Source organism: Saccopteryx bilineata, chromosome 3, assembly GCF_036850765.1.
Source record: "Saccopteryx bilineata isolate mSacBil1 chromosome 3, mSacBil1_pri_phased_curated, whole genome shotgun sequence".
NCBI lineage: Eukaryota > Metazoa > Chordata > Mammalia > Chiroptera > Emballonuridae > Saccopteryx > Saccopteryx bilineata.
The window spans coordinates 271,671,118-271,693,995 of record NC_089492.1 but is presented as its reverse complement, the minus strand read 5'-3'; the positions used below and the strand labels follow the sequence as shown (position 1 = coordinate 271,693,995).

Genomic DNA, 22,878 nt, shown 5'->3' with positions numbered 1-22,878 from the left:
GCCCATGTTCTTTTTACCCATATATGGGATGATGAGAATTATTCTTATGGCTACTGGAATGATCTCATTCATTCTGTGATCCCCAGTGCCTACACAAAGGAGGTGCTCAATAAATGTTTGTTGGATGAAGAAAGGGGGTACCAGTGTGTCCTCACTTCCAGGGAAGCTTTTGCCTTGGGATTGAAGCATTTTTTTTGGCTTATTGACAACAGAATAAAAATAAAAATAAAAAATAAAAATCACATGCAGTGCAGGTGTGGGCTTCATAATTTTAGAATTTTTTCACCCCTCACATAATTTGTCCCTACTTGCTACCCTGTATGACATCCTGGGTAGGCACTGCCACCTCCGTTTGGTGAGGATATGGGAGCCCAGAGAGGGTGTTATGGACTGAATGTTTATGTGTCCCCCCCAATTCATATATTGAGGCCTTAACCCCCAATGTGTTGGTAGTTGGAGATAAAGCATTAGAGAGGCAATTAGGGTTAGATGAGGACATGAGGGAGGAGCCCTTAGAAGAAGAGACAACAGGAGCTCACTCTGTCTGCCATGTAAGGACCTAGGGAGGCAGCTGCTTATAAGCCAGGAAGAGAGCCTTCACCAGAACCTGACCAGGGTTGCCACCCTCATCTCAGACTGCCAGCCTTCAGAACTGCGAGAAAGTAAATTTCTGTTGCTTAAGCCTCTTAGTCTATGGTATTTTGTTATGGGGAGCCTGAGCTGACTAAGATATAAGCTAAGTGACTTGCCTGGAGTCACACGGTGAACTTTTGGCAGAGCTGAGGCTGGAAGTTATTTGTAGTCATTCGTCTCTTGCTTCTCCACTGAAACCCTCCCAGTCTCTGGAAGGCTTAGAAATTAAGACAAGCTAAATGCTACACAGGCAACTCAGGGACTGTCCTGCCACAGCAGCTTTGGAGGATGGTGGAGCGTATCCAACCTGGGCCATTTCTGGGTTCTGAATTCCCCCTGCTTCCCTATAGCTCCTTCTCTGCCCTCTCCAAGGTGAGGGGTGGGCCAGACTGACTTCACCAGTTTTAGAAGGGGCTCAACTAGCTGATGACACTGAGCCTGTCCCATGTTTCTTGAGAAATTCGCTAGCCTAGAGGTTTCCCTGCCCTAGGAGGAGAGAATTAGTGGGGTAAGCTTGAGTGAGCTGTAGGCTTTGCTGGATCAGGGTCATTAGGTGCACTCCAGCTGGTGAGAGAAGGTGGTTGGGAGGGTCATGGGAGGCCAGATCTTTGGGTCCCTCCTGAATGTCTCAGGGCCACAATCAGAAGCAGTCACAACAGCCTTTCCTTGGGGTCTTGGGACAGATGTTGATGTTGCTCATTCTTATCATTTCCAGACTGCTACCCTGAGAGTTGTGTGAGAGCAGAGTGGAGCAGAGGACAGTGGCATTACATAGACCTAGTTTAAGCTGTGTGACTTTAGGCAAATCACTTAACATTTCTAGGCTATAGTTTCTTTAACTTTAATTGAAGCTAATAATATCTTGCAGGGTTACTATAAGGCTGAATGCAATAATGCATATAAAGTACTTAATATGTGCCAGGCACATAGTAAACACCTGATAAATATAGCTGTCATTTTAAAATAAGAAATTATCTCTAAATTCCCTTCCAGCTCAGACATTCCTAGGTTTTATGGCTGTAGAATTTAGTCTGGCCTCCAGCTTTGGAAGGGAAATGTAGCTGAACTTAGAGGAAGGCAGTGGACAGAATCCTGTAGCAGGGGTTGGCAGACTTGCATCTTAGTTTAGGCTCTGACACCCCTGCCCTGTATGACCTTGGGACAAGTCCCTTCCAGTTTTTGACCCATTTTCAAAATTGTTTAAAAGTTAGTAGCTTGGGCTTGATGATTTTTTTTCTTTTCTTTTTCTTTTTTATTCAGTGGGAGGAGGGGAGGCAGAGACAGACTTCTGCATGCGCCCTGACTGGGATCTACCAGGCAAGCCCTCTAAGGGGGATGCTCTGCCCATCTAGGGAGTTGCTCCGTTGCTCAGCAACCAAGCTCTTCTTAATGCCTGAGGTGGAGGCCATGGAGCCATTCTTAGCACCCAGGGCCAACTTGCTCCAATTGAGCCATGGCTGTAGGAGGGGGGGAGAGAGAGAGAGAGAGAAATGAGGGGGGTAGGGGTGGAGAAGCTAGATGGGTGCTTCTCCTGTGTGCCCTGACCAGAAATCAAACCCAGGACATTCACATGCTGGGCTGATGCTCTACCACTGAGCCAACTGGCCAGGGCAGTGCTTGATGATTTCTAAGGTCCTACCAGTCCTAGCATTTTGTAAATCTCGAGGCCTAAAGGAATACCTTAGCACCTATTCATCAGGTCCTCTTTTATAGTTTCAACTTCCTTCCCTTTGGCTCCTTGTTTTTTGGAGTGTCTCCACAGCAGAAAGAACATACTTGTCAACTCCAATATATTTATTTTACTTACATTATTTTTTTGCTTTTACTGTGCACAGAAAACTCGTTAAGACAGAGCTTAATGTAATTTTGTAAGCAAAATGCATGTGTCAAAGAGGTCAAGACATGCTCTGTGTTTTCAAATAGACTTTCATTGCATCTGATTTCTTTTGCCTTTACCTCAACCAGAATAGGCAGTCTTGTTTGCTATAATTAAAAAAAAAAAAACTACAGTCAATGCATCCTAGAAAAATAATCATGGGTATGGTTTAGATTAAAGGATGTTTTTCAAGTGTCATATAAGAGCAAAAAATGGGAAATAACCTGAATGTCCAACATTTAGGTTTAACCAAATTATGATATATCCATTTATTATAATAATATAACAGGATACTGTTGAGAATGGTGATGCAAATGTCATGTCATAACATATTGTTAGGTGAAAAATGTTGGTTCCAGACAATATGATCTAAATTTCAAAGAGCATTAGGTTGAACCATATTAAAGTTGCTGATAGTTGACCATTTTTAACCTATAAAATCAACAGTTTTGTGTGACTTTATTTACCATATATATATATATACACACAAAAAAGTATAGCTGTAAGAAAAGGTACTTGAAGGGAAGTCTCCCACCAAAATATTGATGGTGGTTATTTCTGACTGATGGCTTTATGGTGATCGTAATTTTCTTAATTTAACTATATATTTTCTATGAACAATTCAAGTCCTTCTACTAGAAAAAAATTCTCTAGAAAAGGCATACCACTATATGAACAGTTATTTTCCCATCCTGTTACAGCTTGTTTGATTTATCATTTGTGTTTAATAGGTCTCAAATGATTGCAATTTAATGACCATGAGCAGGATGGAGAGCTCTGCTCTTAATATACCTTTGGTTCCAGGATTGGTGTTTATTCAGTAGTGACTGTTCAGAACACTTTGCTGGTGGGCACAGCTTTTCATAGCCCTCTTCATCTCTTGCCACCCCACTCTCCGCCTCCAACAGACAAATGTTTTCCATGAGCCCTATCTTTGGGGTGCCAGGCCAGCTGTGTCCCTAATCGGCTCATGTCCCAGATTTGGGAATGGTTTGGACTCCAACTGTGCCCCCACTCTTTCCCCGCTTTCTTTCAATCTCATCTCTCCCAGGTCGTTGGAGGCCCCATCCACCCTCCCTGGCTTTCCCCACTGGTCACAACCTAATTTCACCATCTAATTTCACCCTCCTCCATGCAGCTGGTATTTATTTACTTTTGCTGGAGCTCAGCTTGCAATGGGGAAGGATTAGGACCCCTTCACGCTGTCTTTTTTTCTTTTTGTTCTTTTCCTTAGTAGCCTTGACTGCTTCAGGGGCTGACAGGCAGCTAGCAGGGCCTGTATTCCCTAGGAAGGAACAGGAGGGGTGATGGGGGAGACAGTGGCAGGCTCAGCTGGCAGGCGGGCTAGCGATGGCCCCTAGAGACCCCACCCTGGGGTTTGGATCATGGCACAGCCGCCACCCAGATGTGAGCGTGGAGCAGGCAGGGCAGGAAGCTGAGTTTCTGCCTAGGTGATTATTAGCTTTAGAGATGGTGCTTGAGACCTTTACTTTGATACTCAATGGCAGCCTCTATAGGGTAAGTGGAGACTCAATGTCCGGCTTGCAGGAGGCCTCTTTTGTGAGGATAGATGGGCATCTGAGTAAGAGTAGTTTCTCTGCCTTCAGATAGAACATTACTACTTGTACCCCCAATTATGTGTGGGCCCCACTATACGCAGGAACTAATTAATTTAAAAAGTCCCCCTTGTGTGGATGCTATGTACTTTACAGTTTACAAAGCTCTTTCATCTTCGGGCTGAGAATTAAAAGCCAGGACTAGAATTTAAGTCTTTCAGATTTTAAAGCCCATAAAATCTGTGCCAACAATTCTTGGTGTAGTGTTGCTTGGCACTCTGAATTTAAGAATGGTTTATAACTGCCTGTGTCTAGCTATTTTCTGCCAGCCTGAGACCCTACTTTTTTTTCAGGGTGAAGTTTATTAAATACTATGCACTCTATGCATCCAACCAAGCCTGTTTAGTATGATGTGTCATTGCCTAGCACTTCATGGTACAGAGAATATTGGTTTTTATGAATCTGAATTTGGTGGTAGTGGTCAGCCATCTTGGGGTTGATCTTTGGGATTTATCCTTCATGGTAGCAGATTTCTAGGTCTAGGTGTAGGAAGCCTCTGAGGCACAGAGGTGGTAGGGCTAGAGCTTCCCCAGTCAGAGACATAGCTGAACTGGAGGACCTGAGACAAGGGACCAGAGTATTCAAGAAGAGGTGTTTCGGCCCTGGCCGGTTGGCTCAGTGGTAGAGCGTCGGCCTGGCGTGCGGAAGTCCCGGGTTCGATTCCCAGCCAGGGCACACAGGAGAAGCGTACATCTGCTTCTCCACCCCTCCCCCTCTCCTTCCTCTCTGTCTCTCTCTTCCCCTCCCGCAGCCAAGGCTCCACTGGAGCAAAGATGGCCCCGGCGCTGGGGATGGCTCCATGGCCTCTGCCTCAGGCGCTAGAGTGGCTCTGGTCGCAATAAAGGGACACCCGGGATGGGCAGAGCATCGCCCCGTGGTGGGCGTGCCGGGTGGATCCTGGTGGGGCGCATGCGGGAGTCTGTCTGACTGCCTCCCCGTTTCCAGCTTCAGAAAAATACAAAAAAAAAAAAAGAAGAAGAAGAAGAAGAAGTGTTTCACTCTTAGTACACAGAGTGACCTTGGCCAAGTCATCTGACCTTATAAACCTCAGCTTCCGTATATATAAAATAACTTGTTCATGAGATGGAAAAAAGGGATAAAGTCCCTGCCCTCCTGAAGCTTGTAGTCTAGTGGGTCTGTATCACAGCAATTTATTGAGAGGAACAACAAATAGTACATATATAGTAGAGGCAGGTAGAACTAAGTGCTATGAAGCAAAATTAAAGCAGGGCAAAGGATTGTGAGTGGAAGTAGTTTTGGGTAGTCAGGTGGTCTTCTAGGGGTTGTCAGGATGTTTCAAGCAGATAATTCATATAATGTGCTCAGTTCAGTGCTGAGAACAATTGAGTGCTTAACAAATATATTATGTTAGCCAGCATCACACCTCTCAGTCCATACTTTTGTCTCCAAATAGCAGTAATAATTAACACTTATGTAGCTCTTACTATGAACTAGGTGCTGTTCTAAGACCTTTACATATTTTAACTTATTTAATTCCTACAATAACTCTTATGAGGTAGAAATTTTTATTATCCTCCTTTATGGAGTCTGGAACAGATACAGAGAAAGCTAAACAATTAGGGAGACCTGGAGATTGAGAAATGAACGTAGGTAGTTGGTTTGTAGAGGCTGAGCTGAGATTTGAGAGGGCTGTGATTAGATACCAAGAGACCATAGAACTGGCTCTGATATCACATTATCCTGGCACGTCTAAGCCTCTCTGCTTGGGTTTCTTCTTCTTTAAAATGAGGATAGCAGAACCTGTCTTACTCTATAGTGACCATGCTTAAAACAGTCTTCTTTCTGCTCTGTGGGGTCCCAGCCTGTTCAGAAACCAACCTGGCAGGGAATGTGGAGTCAGGGAGCTCTGAAACTTCTGAAAGGAAATAAAGGCAAGTAAGGCAATTGCCAGAGCAACCCTAGGTTCAGCTAGGTTTTCTTTTTTATTTTTTTTGATGATTGTGAGGGCGCCAGGGCAGAATTAGGAAATCCTTAAACAAAGAAGACAGCTGAAATCTTGACTTGGCCACAACACTCAGCATCCATTTCAGGCCTTACATAGCTTCCAGGAGAGGTCAAGTCTAATCGAATGTCAGGGTTTGAATGGCCATCTCGAGATGGTCAAGTTACTAGAAGAGGAAACTGAGGCCTAGAAAAGCTGAGTGACTTAATCAAGGTTATCAGGTGCATTAGGGGGCAATCAGCTGGAGTAGCCTGGCAGCAACCTCAGATTTCCCTGAGTTTTTCAAATCTCGACCTCTTACCTGGCCCTCCTCGGGGTGGAAGGGCCTCACCCTCATTCTGGGCAGTGGCTGCCTCATTCCGCACGTGGGTGCTGCAGGGGCCGGGTACACCCGGACTCTAGAGCAGGTTCGACGTGCGCGTGCGCAAACGCCACCAGCCCCTTGCCTTTTCCCCTCTTTTTTTCTTCCCTCCCCATTCCTTACCCTCCTGGGGGAGTGGGGAACCCTAGGAGCCAGAACTTGGCTTTAGCCAATGGGTTGACGGGCCGCGGGCCCGGCCCCCTCCTTCCCTCCAGCGCTCTCCAATAGAAATTTACTACAATGTTGTGGCGACCAGAGGGGGAGGGGCGCGCGCTAGCGGGCGGGCTGGCTGCGGGCCGGGCCGGCCTCGCCTCGCCGGGGGAAGGCGGGAGGGCGCGCGGCGGAGACTCCGGCTTGCTCGCTTGCTCCCTCCCTCCGCTGGTGGGTTAGTCAGTCAGTCAATCCGCCTGCAGCCGGCGGGCCAGCAAGTCGCTGAGGGCCCGATCCTCGGACGCCGGCGTCTTCTTCTGCCATTGTTCATCGGGCAGCTGCAGCGGCGGGCGCGGGAGACCAGACTCTGGAGCCGCGGGTGAGGCGAGGCGGCTGCAGCGCGCGAGCGGGGTGGCGGGGGTGGGGGGTGGGGAGCGGGGCGCGGAGCTGTCCCCGAGGGGACGGTCCTGGCGGCCGCCGCGGCGCCACAGCCTCTTTGTCTCCAGCCCCCCGCAGGCCCCGGACCAGGGGCTCGGGCGCTCCGGCCCTCACACGCCTGCCGGAGGCTGAGGGGCTGGAACCGAGACGCGGCGGGCCCGAGAAGGAAGAGGCGGGGGCTGAGCTGGGGGAGCGTTTCAAAGTTAGGCTTGCGGTTTGTTTTTGACGCGGGCAGATCGGGCCGGCCAGGTCCGTCAATCACTGCACAGTGGGCAGGAGCCTGGGCAAGAAACCAGATTGGGGGGGAACTGCAGGTTTCGCGCGGTGTAGGTGTAGGTGCAGCTGCAGAGCGCTTTCTTCGTGACGAGGTAGCCGGCTGTCTGAAGAAGTCGGGCACAATCTGAGGGGTGGCGGGAGCCCTGCGGGGACTTTAAGGCCTTCCCGCCATAGACACCCGCATTATTAAAAAAAAATCGCCAACCCGGAGGTCGCAAACGCCCCCCCCCCCCGCCCCCAGTCTTCACGGTTCCCGTGACCAAAGGGTTAAATCTATTCTCTCAGCTTCGTGACCTCCTTTTTCAGTTCGCGCATCTGTCGGCTTAGAAATATTTCCTCCTGCACACTGGGCTGCCTTTTTTTTTTTTTTTTTTAAATACCTGTGGAGAGACTGGCTGGAGGCTCGCCCTGTAAGAATCATCAGCAGGCTATTCTTCCTGATGGGGGTTTTGCCAAAACTGGTTTATTCTTCCCAGGATCAGGCATTCTCTGGAGAGAGAAAGTGATCTCACGTGAAACAAATTGCTGACGGATTGGTTTCTGCCCACATGACAGCGACTGTCATCCTGTTGTTTCTCTAACTGTACCCTACCTACCATAAATGACTAGTCTGTGAAGACTTGTCGGTTTTCGGCATCTTTTGCTGATTAGGAGATAGTTGGGGTTTTTTTGGTGTGTTGTGTTTTGTTTTGTTTTAAGAGATACTGAGCTTTTTTTAGTAGTCTGGGTGATTTCACAGCTGCTATTTTGTTCTTTCTGTTTTTAGGGAAAATTGTAAGACATGGTTATGTCTTACTCTCTTGAGGATATACTGTACTCAATGCTGTTAATCATTAATTTTCAGTGTTCTCAGCCCTGCCATAAATTTTAGTTGTTTCATTCTTTTAATTAAGTATATATGCACAAGATATCTCATGTATGTTACATATATCTATACTATTTGATATACTATATTTCCTTTGTATAATTCTCATCCCAATTTTGTTGAGTATATCATTAACCCTTACTTTCTATGGAAAGTTAACTACTCTTCGTTTTCCTTTTCTCTAAAGTGGAAACATGTAAGTTCTTTGTTGGCTGTACAATTTTTGGTTTTATAAAATAGTTTATCAGGAATTTATTAATATAATCCATGTAGAGTATATAGCAGAATGTCTGGCATACAGTAAGCACTCAATAAATGATTAAAAATGTGGGTATAATAACTGAGCTATCAGTTTGCCTTGGAATGAAGGTGCTAATTCAGAGTGCTTTCAATAAGAAGGTTTATTTAAGGTAAAGATAGGCATTGTGCTGAGCCCTGGGGAAACTGAAGTACAGTATCTTTGCCACTATTAAAACTGAACTCACTGTTAGACCCAAGCTCGGCATGCTAACCTGATTCCTTTCCTTCTAGTAACAAAACTACACTTTTTTCCTTGTATAGTTGAATTTAGGCTTAGAAATAAATGTTTTTAATTTTTAAGCCTCACTAAAATTCTCTCAACATTTATACCAGTCTTTTATACCAAATACTTACCTTACAGGTAAGTCCTTGTATAGTAATGGCCTCAGTCTACCTTTCCACCTTTATTATTATTTTTTTAACTGCCTAAAACAACACAAATTTATCCTTAGTTCCTGTAGGTATTATCCTTATTACTTATAGTTTCCAACCAGAAAGAGCTGCTCAGTAATAACCCATACTTTCTCATCTCTGTACCTTTGGCCACGTGGTTTCATCTATGCTTGTCATACGCATATTTTCCTCCTGACCACTTTCAGTTCTCTTACCTTAAAATTGTTAACTATATTAGTAATTTGAAGTGTGGGGAAAAATTCCCTATGTTGAAGAACTTGATGAAATATTTTGTTTTGTTTTGAATTTTCTTTTGAGCTTCAATAGTATGGCCAGACATTTGAATTTTCTTTAACCGGTGTTCATTAAAAGGATTTAGACCCTAAGTGCTGTATCAATGTGTGCAGCCATTATGGTAGTTGATGGTTGATGGTAGATTAAGAAAAACTCTTAGGCTTCCATTCTACTCAAAGCTAAGAATTCTGCCAATTAATGTTGGGAACTCCGGTGGTCAGCAAATAGCGTAAGCTAGTAGGAGAAAGTTTTATCTCTGCTTGCTTTCTGCATCTGTTCACTTTCTTGGTGGTCTAAGGGCCAACATTTCCTTAATGTTTGTTAAATGTTCAAATCATAATTATTGCTTTAAAATAGTAGATATGGTGAATAGACCTATGTGTTAAAGCTTATCCTCCATAGATTATATAAAATAACATGATAATTTATATATTAACTAAATAATACATAAATCTCCCTCTTTGTATATTTAAAAGTGCTTCCATCTTATCTCTTTTTTTCCATGAGAAACACTTCTAATATGTAAATTAACAAATGATTTTAAATGGTTTCTGTCCCCTCTGAAAAAAATGGTTGTGGTTTTTGGTTGAGATATAACCTCTATATTTTTCCTGTTGTTCTCTTTTGTCAGGTTTGTGCCCCACATTTAAAGTTCACCAGTGTGATGTTTTCTTGTGTGCAGCTTGAATTTAACATTTCTGGAAATTACAGAGCTAGCTTTTCATCTCATTTCTTAGTTTATGGTCTCAATTTTAAACAAATTCATATTATGAGAGATCGTGTGATTACAGTGCTATTTGGTTTCCTTCCTCCTGTTCCTAAGAAAGCTCTCAGTTAAGCTTGTCAGAAATGTTGCCTAGTAGTAGTCAAGGGATTCTTGAATTCTCTTTAGGTGCTTTGATATGCTTACCAGTAGATTATGTTATAAAATAGATGGTCAGTCTACAATTTGTGATGTGAGTGATTGGCCTTGCTTATATTGTATTCTGAATTTTCAAATCCAATTTTGTATTGGTGATTTGCTATTATAACTTTAGAATATCAATGGCCATTGGGGGCTGACTTTGGTTCTGAAATCAAGAGGAGTGTAGGTTTAGACTACAATCTGTTTCCTTGTTATCGAAGAAGGCCAGCCCAAGTGCTGCCAGTGTACTTTTCCAAGAATCTCATTAGATTTGTGATTGGTCACATGCATATTCATTGCTTCCTCTAAAGGAATTATTTTCCCCCTATTTCTTGAGCATTGAATCACTTTTTAAAATTTGTGACGTAAACAATAACAACTCTAATAACTTTTTTTTTTATTTAAAAAAAAATTTTTTTTCAGGGGCAGAGAGAGAGTCAGAGAGAGGGATAGGGACAGACAGACAGGAACGGAGAGAGATGAGAAGCATCAATCATCAGCTTTTCATTATGACAGCTTAGTTGTTCCTTGATTGCTTTCTCATATGTGCCTTGACCGCGGGCCATCGGCAGACCGAGTAACCCCTTGCTCCAGCCAGTGACCTTGGGTCCAAGCTGGTGAACTTTTGTTCAAACCAGATGAGCCCGTGCTCAAGCCAGATGAGCCCTCGGGGTCTCGAACCTGGGTCCTCCTCATCCCAGTCCGATGCTCTATCCACTGGGCCACTGCCTGGTCAGGCATAACTTTTTTCTAATGAGAAACTTTGCTTTTTTTCTGAATAGTGTCTCCAAAGATGAAACTTTTAAAAACTTTTAAAAGGGTAATAAAAATAATGTGATGAATTGATCAGTTATAAGCCTTATATAGAGAATATAGAATTATTGGAAGGTAATTGATTCACTGCATTTATAATAGATTTTAGAGAAGAACCAGATTCCAAAAAAACCCCTAATATATATATGTATATATGTTAATTTTTGTTGTCTATTTAAGTTTGTTAGTATGTCATTGGTAATTTACTGTGTGGCCTTTTTGTGAGTGGGGTTATAATTTGTTCAGTAAAATGCAGCGTAACAAATACTGTGGTGTACACACTGTTTTAGATTAGTATTTTGATTTACTCTGCTGCTGTTTAATGAATACACAGTGAGAGGGAAAAAGAAAAAAGCTATAGTTATGGACAGTATTGAGAAATTGGAGATCTTAGAAAGATCTTGATATTTTATTTTGAGTGCTGATCTTGCTTAGAATTAAATGCCTTGCTGCCATTACTTCAAGTGTTGGTCTTTAGGAAAAGTTAGTGGGAGAATGTGATTATGATCAAAGTCTCTTTACACTTGTTTTTGCTAATTATTTTTATTCATATGGGATTGTATCCATCTTGAAGTATTTGAAAATAAATTGGCTAGTTCTTTTAACTTTAAAGGAAAGCAATATACTATGGATTTGGCCAATACAATTCAATGAATGACTTGGAGAGACTTTAATATACCCTACCCTCTAATCTTTATCAGCTTTTTCCCAAAGTCACCTAGGTAAATATGTTACCTCTGAAAGTCCCTTCTATATAGAAATTCCAGAGCCATTCTGGCATCATGTTTGTTTTAATATTTATTTATTTTATTGCATTTATTAAGACCAGTTCTCATTTTGCAGTTATCTTGTATTATCTCCAAGACAAATCGTATGGATTAAACTGTGATTGTTTATTAAATTGCTACTCTCTCTTCCTTCTGTGACTGAAGGCTCTTTGGGTCACTTCTCCTCAATTAATCTAGGCCTTCTCCTATCATTCTTAACTTTCAGGGTAATCTTTATTTGTAGAAATTAAATTGTTGCTGAGCTAGGTGGAGTAGAGCTTGGGTAGGGTTAAAGTAATCTTTCAGAGTGGGTAGGAAGAGGCAAGATTGTTTGATGTAATGAATAGGAACTATGACTAAACATTTATATTAATAAATAAGATTGAAAGAAGCAGTAGATGCTCAATATTATCTATATTTTAATCTTATTAATATTATCTATTAATAAGGATAGGAACACTTCAAATTAAAAAAAATTTATTTATAGATTTTTAGAGAGATGAGAGGGACAGGGTCAGAGAGGGGGGGTGGTGGTGGAAGAAACAGGAAGCATCAACTCATAGTAGTTGCTTCCTGTATGTGCTTTGACCAGGCAAGCTCAGGGTTTCAAACCAGCAACCTCAGTGTTCCAGGTCGAAGTTTTATCCACGGTGCCACCACAAGTCAGGCCAATTTTTTTTGGAAATAGGTGGAAATAATAAGATAAAATAGGGTATAACATATACTCTTGTATTTATATGTGATTTATAAATGCAACCTGCATGTCTGAATTTTATTTATTTATTTTTTGTTTTTTTTGTTTTATAGAGACAGAGAGTGAGTCAGAGAGAGGGATAGACAGGGACAGACAGACAGGAACAGAGAGAAATGAGAGGCATTCATTGCGCGTTGCAACACCTTAGTTATTCATTGATTGCTTTCTCATATGTGCCTTGACCGTGGGCCTTCAGCAGACCGAGCAACCCCTGGCTCAAGCCCGCAACCTTGGGTCCAAGCTGGTGAGCTTTGCTCAAACCAGATGAGCCTGTGCTCAAGCTGGTGACCTTGGGGTCTCGAACCTGGGTCCGATGCTCTATCCACTGCGCCACCGCCTGGTCAGGCATGTCTGAATTTTAGCACTGTACATAACAGACCGAGGTTTAGGCCCTTTCTACATTAATACTCAGAAGACTTTTATTTTATATGTTGATAGTATCTGCACTGAACCATAAAAAGTTATGATTAAAAGTCTTAAATGGCCCTGGCTGGGTGGCTTGGTTGGTTAGAGCATTATCCAGAAGCGTAGAGGTTACCAGTTTGATCCCTGGTCAAGGCACATATAGGAACAGATTAATGTTCCCTTTTCGCTCTGTCTCTTACCTCCTTGCCTCTCTCTAAAATCAGTAAGATAAACATTAAAAAAAAAGGTCTTGCCTGACCAGGGGGTGACACAGTGGATAGAGTTTGGACTTGGGACGCTGAGGACCCAGGTTTGAAACCCTGAGGTTGCCGGCTTGAGTGCGGACTCTGCTTGAGTGTGGTGTCATTGACATGACCCCATAGTAGCTTGAGCCCCAAGGTCCCTGGCTTGAGCAAGGGATCACTGGCTCAGCTGGAGCCCCCTGGTCAAGGCACATATGAGAAAGCAATCAACGAAGAACTAGGGTGCCGCAACTATGAGTTGATGCTTCTTGTTTCTCTTCCTGTCTGTCCCTGTGTGTGTGTTCTCTGTTTCTCTCTCTCTCTTTTTTTTTTTTAGAGAGAGAGAGAGAGAAAAAGTCTTAAACGAGGAACTGTCAGTGAGTTAACATTCAAGCATAGGGTTATTTTGAAATAAATTTAAGCCTGTGACCCACAAGTGTAATAGAAATGTAATACTTTTGGTAATTTGTGAGTATATAATACTATGCCAAGCTTCATTTGTGATGGCTATTTAGCCATTACTTAATGCTTACATAATTTAAGTAACCCTATTAGAATCATTTAACACAATGCTATCTTAACATATTTTTACATCTTTGAGTGTAAAAATCAAATATCTTATAAAGAAGTGTTATTTTACTTGATATGTCAAGTAATTTACCAGTTTGATGTTCTACATACATTCAAGTGAAAGTGTTTCACCTTAATAATACACTTGGTACAGATTGTTGAAATTCATCCCCCCCCCCCAGTTTTGACCATATGGACACAGGCAGAACTGTCAAGAGCTCCAAGTATTTAAGCCCTCAGATTTTACCTGCCAACCATTTCAGTGTGGATAGGGACACATGGAAAGCAGCTTCAAGTGAAGGCTTATTTTTTGCTACCGCCCACTTACTGTTTCTCTTGCCCTTTTATCTTTTTTAATGGTTTAGAGAATCAATACAGTTGCTAACTTACTACCTGCAGAGTCCTGCTAGTTTTGATGGTATTACCTAATTATATAAACCTTTGCATGGTGTCATATGATGTTGTATATATGTCCTCCCACACACGTGTCTTTGGAGTAATTTCTTTCCATCTGGTGTTGGAAATGAGCTCTTTGTGAGGTTATTTTTAAATCTTCAAGCTTTCTGGCATCCTCAACACTTGTAACAACACAATTGCTTCTGAAGGCAAGAAAATTCAGATAGTACTATATTTAGTGGTTTTTCCAGTGAAAATGTAAACAATATTTATTTTAAAAAAATCATATCCTGTGTTCCAAACAGGCAAAACATGTATTTTATGTTTAGATAGTCTCCAGATAATTTTGTTAGGTAGGAAATAGTCAGTTGTTGCCAAGTAAACAAAAGGAGAGGTACTTAAGGGAAAGGAGGCCAAGAATAAGAAACCTGTTAAACAAAAGAGGTTTTAAAGATATTTTATCCTCTGAAGGTTTATTGGTATCCTCTTCTGAACTCTTGCAGTATTTATTTGTTCCATACCAGATATGTCATATATTGTTTATATTGCATATAAAATTTGTATTCCCCAATAGGATTGTCAGCTTCTGGAGGGCAAAGGGTCAATGTCATGTCTTTCCTTGCCCTCCCCATTCCCCCAAACACAAATAGTAGCTAACATAGGGGACACATTGGACATACAGAGATGTAATGAGAATGTGAATTCCGGGACAATTAAGATTTCAGACCTGGATTATAATTCTGACTCTGCTTCTGATTATGTCTCTGTATGTGTGTACATGTATTCTATTTCTTATAAGTGCAAGTAAGTAAGGTGCAGATATGACACTTTACTCCTAAAACACTTTATTCCTGAACCACTTCGGTATGCCTATGCTAAGAATAAAGATGTTATCCTACATAACCACAATAGCATTTACATAAGAAAATTAACAGTATTTCCATAATATCAACCAGTATTTGATCCATATTTTTAAAAAATTGGTGTTATCTACATTAGCAAGATTTATGTAATAATTCTTTTTTCTTCTGATGCTATTTTTGTTGACTGATCCTTGCTGTTGCATTATCTCTAATATGATTTATTGAACACTGGCTGACAAGAAATGTTCATTAGTTAATATACTCTAGGCCCTGGTGGTGGCTCAGTGAATAAAGCTTCAGCCCACTGTATGGACCTCCCAGGTTCCATGCCCTGTCAGGGCACACAGGAGAAGCGGCCATCTGCTTCTCCCCCTCCTCCTTCTCCCCCTTTTCTCCCTCTTCCTTCCCCACAGCCAGTGGCTTGATTGGTTCCAGCTTGGTCCTGGGTGTTGAGGATAGCTCTGTTCTAGCAGGATAGCCTCAGGTGCTAAAAATAGCTTTGTACTCCAGCTTCAGCCTTAGACAGGGTTCCTGGCGGCACGCATGTGGGAGTCTGCCTCACTATCTCCGATACTCTCACCTTAAAAAAAAAAAAAAAAAGAATAGTTAATGTGCTCCCTTTGGTGTTCTGTACAATTGAAAAGACTAGCACTGAGATGAATGATTGCGCAATGATTATAACATCATATTTGAGGAATATAAAGAATGTATCAGGTGGCCAAAGGGCAAGGTGTGTTTTTTGTTGTTTAAAGATTTTTACTTTGCCTATTGAGGTAGGCAGCCTTTAAGACGGCCCCAGTGATCCCTGCCTCTGGCTTCATGCCTTGTGTAATTCTTTCCCTTGACTTATTACCTAGTCCTGGTGACTGACTTCTAATGAATAGAATAGTGGTGGGATGTCACTTTCACGATTAGGCTACAAAAGGCTGTGGTTTCTGTCTTGGACACTCTCATCTTTGACATTCTCTGGCCCTCTCCCTGTCACTCAGATCACTGGCTGCCATATCCTATGAATGTTCAGGCAGCCCATGGCGAGGCCCACATGGTATGAAACCAACATCTGCCAGTAACTGTGTAAGTGAGCTTGGAGCAGATCTTCTGAGACCTGACAGCAGCCATGTGCGTGGGCTTGAAAACAGATTGTCCAGGCGGAATAGATCCTTGAGATGAATGCAAACCTGGCTGACGGCTTGGCTACAACCTCATGAGAGACCCTGAGCCAAAGACACCCAGCTAAGCCATGCCTGAATTTCTGGCCCATAATAACCGAGATAATAAATGTTTGATGTTTTAAGCCACCAAATTTTGGGGGTAATATGTTGTACAACAATAAATAACCAATACATCTACCATTTATTAATTTAATGACTTTTTGTCGATTGTATACTATTCACCAGGGACTATTCTAAGTGCACTGGAACATGCAGTGAATAAAGCCTATGATAATAAAAATAAAGAATAGAAGTATCTATTCTTGTGGAGCTTAAATTTTAGTGAAAGAGGACAAATGATAAACAAGTATACAAACTATGGGTAAAATATAAGATTTTAGTGAGGAACAGGGAAGGCAGAATAAGGAGACAAAGAGTGAGGGAGGTGAGGTGGATATTTTAGATGGAGTGGTCAGAAACGACCTCAGATGAGGTGACTCTTGAGCCGAATCCTGAGTGATAATCTGGAGAAGAGCGTTCCAGGCAGAAGAACAGCATGGATGAAGGTTAAGCATGTTTGCTGTCACTGAAAAATGTTAAGTAAACCAGCATGGTGGGATTAAAATGGTCTAGGGGCAAATGGTAGGAGTTGAGTTCAGAGAGGTTATAGGTTGGAGAAAGGGCAGTTCATATAGTGCCTGTTGGCTAAGCTACAGATTTTGCGTTTTTTTGTTTTGTTTTTCTGAGACGAGTATTCTTGGGAGAATTTTGGGCAGAGGAATAGCATGATTATTTATTTAATACATATTAATTGATTATACATAATGAGCAGGACCCTGTGAATGTATATGGTCACAAAAATATAGAAGGAATGACTCCTGTCTTAAGGAAGTATAATGATCTTGTATTAGGAGACATGATTGGGCATGCACAAAATACTTAGGATTAGTGGTGCTATATCATGGAAAGGCATGTAGTTATGGGAAAAGCACACAGTAAAAGCTGGGTTAAAATTCTGGCTCCTCTATGTGGTTTAAAACATTTTAGCCACTATTTACTGGGTGGTATTATATGCCAGGTAAAATAAAAATGCTAGTGTTTATTGGTGATTTATTATGAGTCAGGCTCTGTGCTGGGTGCTTTATAGGTATGACATAGGTGTTGAAGGTATGGGCTCCAGGGCCATAATGCCTGGCTTTATATTCTAGTTGTGTCACTCTTCAGCTAGTGACCTTAGGCAAGTTGCTTAACTTCTCTGCCTTAGGTTACTTATTGTATAACATGGAGGTGATAAAAAATACTTACCTTTTAAGGTTGTTATGATGATTAAATGAGTTAATATATGTGAAGTATTTAGAATAGTGTCTGGCACCAGATATATGTTAGCCATTAGTTCTGTATATAAGCCTCCCCACAACCCTGTGAAGTAGGTGTGATTAATTCAATTTTGCATTTTAAGTAGTAGGTTAAAAGTTAAGTAACTTATCTGAAGTTACACAACTGGCAAGTGAAAATTGACTTCAAAGCCACATTCTTTCCTGCTGCACTTTTACTGAAGATGTTCGTGAGCAAGCAGGGAAGGAGAGATTTGCTGGGGAAGGAGAGATTTGCGGGGAAGGAAAGGTTTGCGTGCAAGCCTTCTGCCAAAGCCAATGGTTTCTTAGTGATTGTGATCTTGTGAAAGTACTTTTCTGTGCCTCAGTTTCCTCTTCTGTAAAATGAGGATAATACCCACATTACACAGATATATAGTAATAACAACAACAGCGAAAATAAACCTTGCAATGTACCTGTCACATGCAGATAATCAATAAATACATGTTAGTTCCCTTTGAGAAAATATGACCTCATGAAGATGGGAGAGAATAATCTTTGGTTAAGAAGAATAATTTTTGCATCTTGACCCATACTGTTTTATAATTAAATTGGGTATTAATGTGTCTATACGATTACTGTATATAAATATGGCTATATAGAAATACACTGTATGGTTTTGTCTAGTGGTGATCTTTGGATTTGATTCAGACTTACACTGTGACATTTTTAAGCCTGTGTGTCTAAAGACCCATTTCACAGCAACTCTGGCTTCATAGCTTCATTTCCGGGTAGGACTCGGTCATGTGGTTGATGTCTCCATTGTTGCTTTTATCTTTTGCAGCAGATGTGAAAGTAAACATACAAGGTGAAAAACAGGAAGGGGTTTGGCTGATGTTCGTTGGGAGGGTATTTTTGCAGGGCCACTTGTACACAAGCCACCTGAAATCTGAAGTGCTTTGGATCTTTGTGACTTTTAGCAGATACAGAAAGATATTACACCTTATTGTCTTAAAGTAAATAAGAAAGCAAATGCTTTTGCAGTTTAATGAATTCATGAATTTGCATGTATTTTTGCATTTAAACATATTGGAGAAGTGAGACAGTTTGTTCCCCTTTTTGTTTGGAACGGAGAGCTGATGTATAACTTTTATAGTTGCCACAATTCTGGGTTCTTCTTACCTATAGAATATTTTCTGTAAGGAAATGTGTTTTATTGTTGATGGATATCTGTTCTAATATCCTTTTTTTTTAATGGGGTGACATTCATAAATCAGGGTACATATATTCTGGGAAAATATCTCTAGGTTATTTTGACATTTGATTATGCTGCATTTCGATCACCCAAAGTCCAATTGTCTTCCTGTTCTAATATCTTTACAGTTGAACTTTTTCAAAAGATTAAACTTAAGACAGCATTTTTCTACATGGCTCTTGTCTTTGTTCCTAAGAAAAGGAATTAACACAAATCAAATGCTAGCTATGTCAGGTACTTCTCTCCATTTATGCTAAGTGCATATACTAACTTTAAATGTTCCCATCATTGACATTCAATCCACAATGAGCTTCTATGCTTTGGTGAAATCCTTCCCTTTTCTGTTTTCTTTTTTTCCTCCTTTCCTTTCCCTTCCTCTCCATCCTTCTCTATCTCTCTCTTTCCAACTTCCTCTTCCCTCTCTTAAATCATTCTCTTCCATGCTTTTGCTGAACAGTTTTCTGCTAATAGTATTTCTGAGGTAATGTGATATAATAACCAATAAGAATACAGATTTGGGTGCTGGCCAAATAGCTTGGTTGGAGCCTTGTACCAACATGCCAACGTTGCAAGTTCGATCCCCAGACAGGGCACATAAAAGGCACAACCAATGAATGCATAAATAACTGGAACAACAAACTCTCTCTCAAAAAAAAAAAAAGACAACAAAGGGTAACTCCTTAAATATCAAAAGGTATTAAGAATCAAAGAATGGTGAAAAAAAAGAAAATAAATAGGAAGGGAATATTTATTGAGAGCTATTTTGTGCCAAATTACTGAGCTATGATCGGAAATTGTATAATCTGAGGTAAATGATTAAAAGGAACTCCAAATGATTAAAAGGAACTACATGTACTCCAAAACCCCTCTACTGTTTGTGTTTTTCTTCTGTGAATAATAATTAGATATTCTGTTGGTAACTGTGGCCTCCCGTAAGGGTTGTATAGGCCTGGTGTTGATCACAGCAAGAAGTGTATCCTCTCTCAAATGAAACAATAGGCTAGCAAGATAGAGGACCCCTTTTTTTCTTGGGCCTTCTCCTCTGAGTTTAGAGTGATCTGAATATGCTGGAAGCACTCCAGGTAGAAGAGTTAGGCATGGCTTCTGCCACTGGAAGGCAGGTAGGTGTGTCACAGCCAAGAAGCAGGTAATCCAACAGAAGACCACAAATTGAAAGTTTTATCTTGCAAGCATTGATTACACAGAAGCACACTAGTAACTATGCTTATTCCCCTTTTGTATCTCTGAGCAGTTAGTAAGTAAAGTACCAAATGTTCCAGCCTGGTCTCAGCTGTGTACCACAGGAGTGTTAAGAGAAGACTCACCTCTGAGACAGAAATTTTATTTTATTTTTTTTATTTTTATTATTTTTTTTTTTTAGAGAGGAGAGAGAGACAGAGAGGAGAGAGAGACAGAGAGAGAGAGAATGGGGGAGGAGCTGGAAGCATCAACTCCCATATGTGCCTTGACCAGGCAAGCCCAGGGTTTCGAACCGGCGACCTCAGCATTTCCAGGTCAACGCTTTATCCACTGCGCCACCACAGGTCAGGCGAGACAGAAATTTTAAAGAGAAAGCAACACTCCCTAATGTCAGTAAGGGGTTCCCCAGGGGAAGGCGAATCTTTGAAAACAAAAGTCCTCGCTGTGAATTCCAGTTATCCCACCTTATGTGCAGAATCTCCTTCTAAAGCTAGGTCTGGAAGATCTTGGCTTTTATTTATTAAGATAGAAAGCATTTTTTTTCCTATCAAAAATGAAACAGCCCTGGCCGGTTGGCTCAGCGGTAGAGCGTTGGCCTGGCGTGCGGGGGACCCGGGTTTGATTCCCGGCCAGGGCACATAGGAGAAGCGCCCATTTGCTTCTCCACCCCCCCCCTCCTTCCTCTCTGTCTCTCTCTTCCCCTCCCGCAGCCAAGGCTTCACTGGAGCAAAGATGGCCCAGGCGCTAGGGATGGCTCCTTGGCCTCTGCCCCAGGCGCTAGAGTGGCTCTGGTAGCGGCAGAACAACGCCCCGGAGGGGCAGAGCATCGCCTCCTGGTGGGCAGAGCGTGGCCCCTGGTGGGCGTGCCGGGTGGATCCCGGTCGGGCGCATGCGGGAGTCTGTCTGACTGGCTCTCCCCGTTTCCAGTTTCAGAAAAATACAAAAAAACCCCAAACAAACAAACAAACAAAAAACTTTTTTAAAAAAATTTTTTTGGTTTTTTAAAAATTTTATTTATTCATTTTTAGAGAGGAGAGAGAGAGGGAGAGAGAGAGAAGGGGGGAGGAGCTGGAAGCATCAACTCCCATATGTGCCTTGACCAGGCAAGACCAGGGTTTCAAACCAGTGACCTCAGCATTTCCAGGTCGATGCTTTATCCACTGCACCACCACAGGTCAGGCCAAAAAATGAAACTTACTGTAAACCCAGTTCTATTTGATTCCAGATCCATATTCTTTTTTATTTAATTTATTGATTTTAGAGAGAGAGGAATGGAGAAAAGAAAGAAAGAAATCAATTTGTTTTTCTACTTATTTATGCATTTATTGGTTGATTCTTGTATGTGCCCTGACTGGGAATCGAACCAGCAACCTTGGCGTATCAGACTAACTGTGCTACGTGGCCTGGACTAGTTTGTTGCAATTCTACCTCAGAGTTTTGCTTGAGGAGATCCTAAGCATTTAATCAGGTCCAAAGTTTGGCTGAGGACAGTGGCGATAAACATGGCTTGGTGTGATCAAGATGGAACACTTGGTGCCCTGAGTTTCTGATTCAGGAGGTCTGAAGTGGGGCCTGAGAATTTGCATTGCTAACAAGTTTAATAATGCCAGTGATAGAATTCTGGGGATTTGAGAAGCACTGATATAGAACATTATCTTAATCTCATTGAGTGTCCTCACATTCCTAGTTAATCCCTGCCTACCCATATCCTTCAGGAGGCAACCACTGTTATTATGATTTTTTGTATAATTACATTATAAGCCTACTGAGTCTTTTTCAGGAAAGCTCAATTTATCAAAATCCAAAATTGTAAAAAGATAAATTAGGAAGAATTGATTCTTGTCAAGAAAGGATTTCTTTTATTCTCTTCTGAAAACTTTTACCTTTGTATGTGACACATTTTACACTGCCTTGTATCATTTTACCTTTATATAACATCTTTCCAATTAGATTATAAATTAAAGTGTGGGGACTTAGTCCTCTACTGTGTCATACTCCTTATAGCACCTAGAAATCTTAGACATGTTTAATACATATGACTGATTGGTTAAAAATGGTCTTTTTTGTTTGTTTCTGTTTCCCTTGCTCCTAGTATTAATAAACTTTAAAATATCCAAATGATTTCTTATTTATATTTCTCTCCTACTTTGTTTTTAACCATATAGAGAAGCAGGTATGACAAGTAATAGATTATTGATTCTGATCAGAGATATGATAGGTTAAAATTGTGACCAGGACAGACTGGTTTTACTCTAGTGTGTATACACATTGAGAAACTCTTTGCCTTTTCCTCTATATTTCATATTTATTTTGCTAAGATTTTATCTATTTTTAGAGATCCTACCACTACCTGAAGCAGTAGAATATAAGATCTCCATTTTCCAACCCTGACACCGATGTTCCAGTCTGTCCTTTCACTGGGAGATAACTCCATCTGGATCTTTTATGTCATCACCTCAGTATCTTATTCTTAGCTAGTCACTGTACTAGAAATAAGAATTCAGAGATGGACAAGACACAATTTCTACCCTCAAGGAAACCACCAGTCAGAGTGGGAATAGCTCTGTATGAAGGTATGCACAGGATATTATGGGATTACAGAGAAGAAAAACGAAGGAAAGAAAGCCGATTCTACAAGGGGCAAGGAAGTGGCCAGGGAAGACCTTCCTAGAGGAAGTGACTCTTGAGTAGATTCTCATGAACACATGGGAATTTGCCTGTCCAGCTGGAAAGGAGTGTGTGAAAAGCTTTCAGACAGAGGCAACTGTAAGTTATTTTTTAAAATTTAAAGAAATGTTATTTATTGATTTTAGAGGAAGAGAAAGGGAGAGACAGGAACACAGATCTGCTCCTGTATGTGCCTTAACCAGGGATTGAACTGGCAACCTCTGTGCTTAGGGATGATGCTCTAACCAACCAAGCTATCTGACCAGGGTTGGAGTTAGGTTAAATTTCACTTAAAGATGCAATGATGATGATAAGTGAGGACAATGAGGTTCTTTTGTGTGAGGGATGGGGTTTATGATTAGGATTGTTTGTTATATTACCTTAGCATCCTGCTCTTCTCTGTAATCAGTGC

General features: G+C 41.4%; 1 protein-coding gene across 15 annotated transcripts in view; it reads left to right on the top strand.

Annotated features, from left to right (window-relative positions):
- EPB41 (erythrocyte membrane protein band 4.1) overlaps positions 1 to 22,878 on the top strand; it is a 173,899-nt gene that overhangs the window by 15,374 nt on the left and 135,647 nt on the right. Inside the window, exon 1 of one of the 15 annotated variants that reach the window (XM_066269869.1) lies at positions 6,845 to 6,978. The exons of the other annotated variants lie outside the window; for them this stretch is intronic. The gene's annotated coding sequence lies outside the window, so the exon portion shown is untranslated. Of the gene's footprint in view, positions 1 to 6,844; positions 6,979 to 22,878 lie in introns of those variants that run through there. 15 annotated transcript variants of the gene reach the window in all.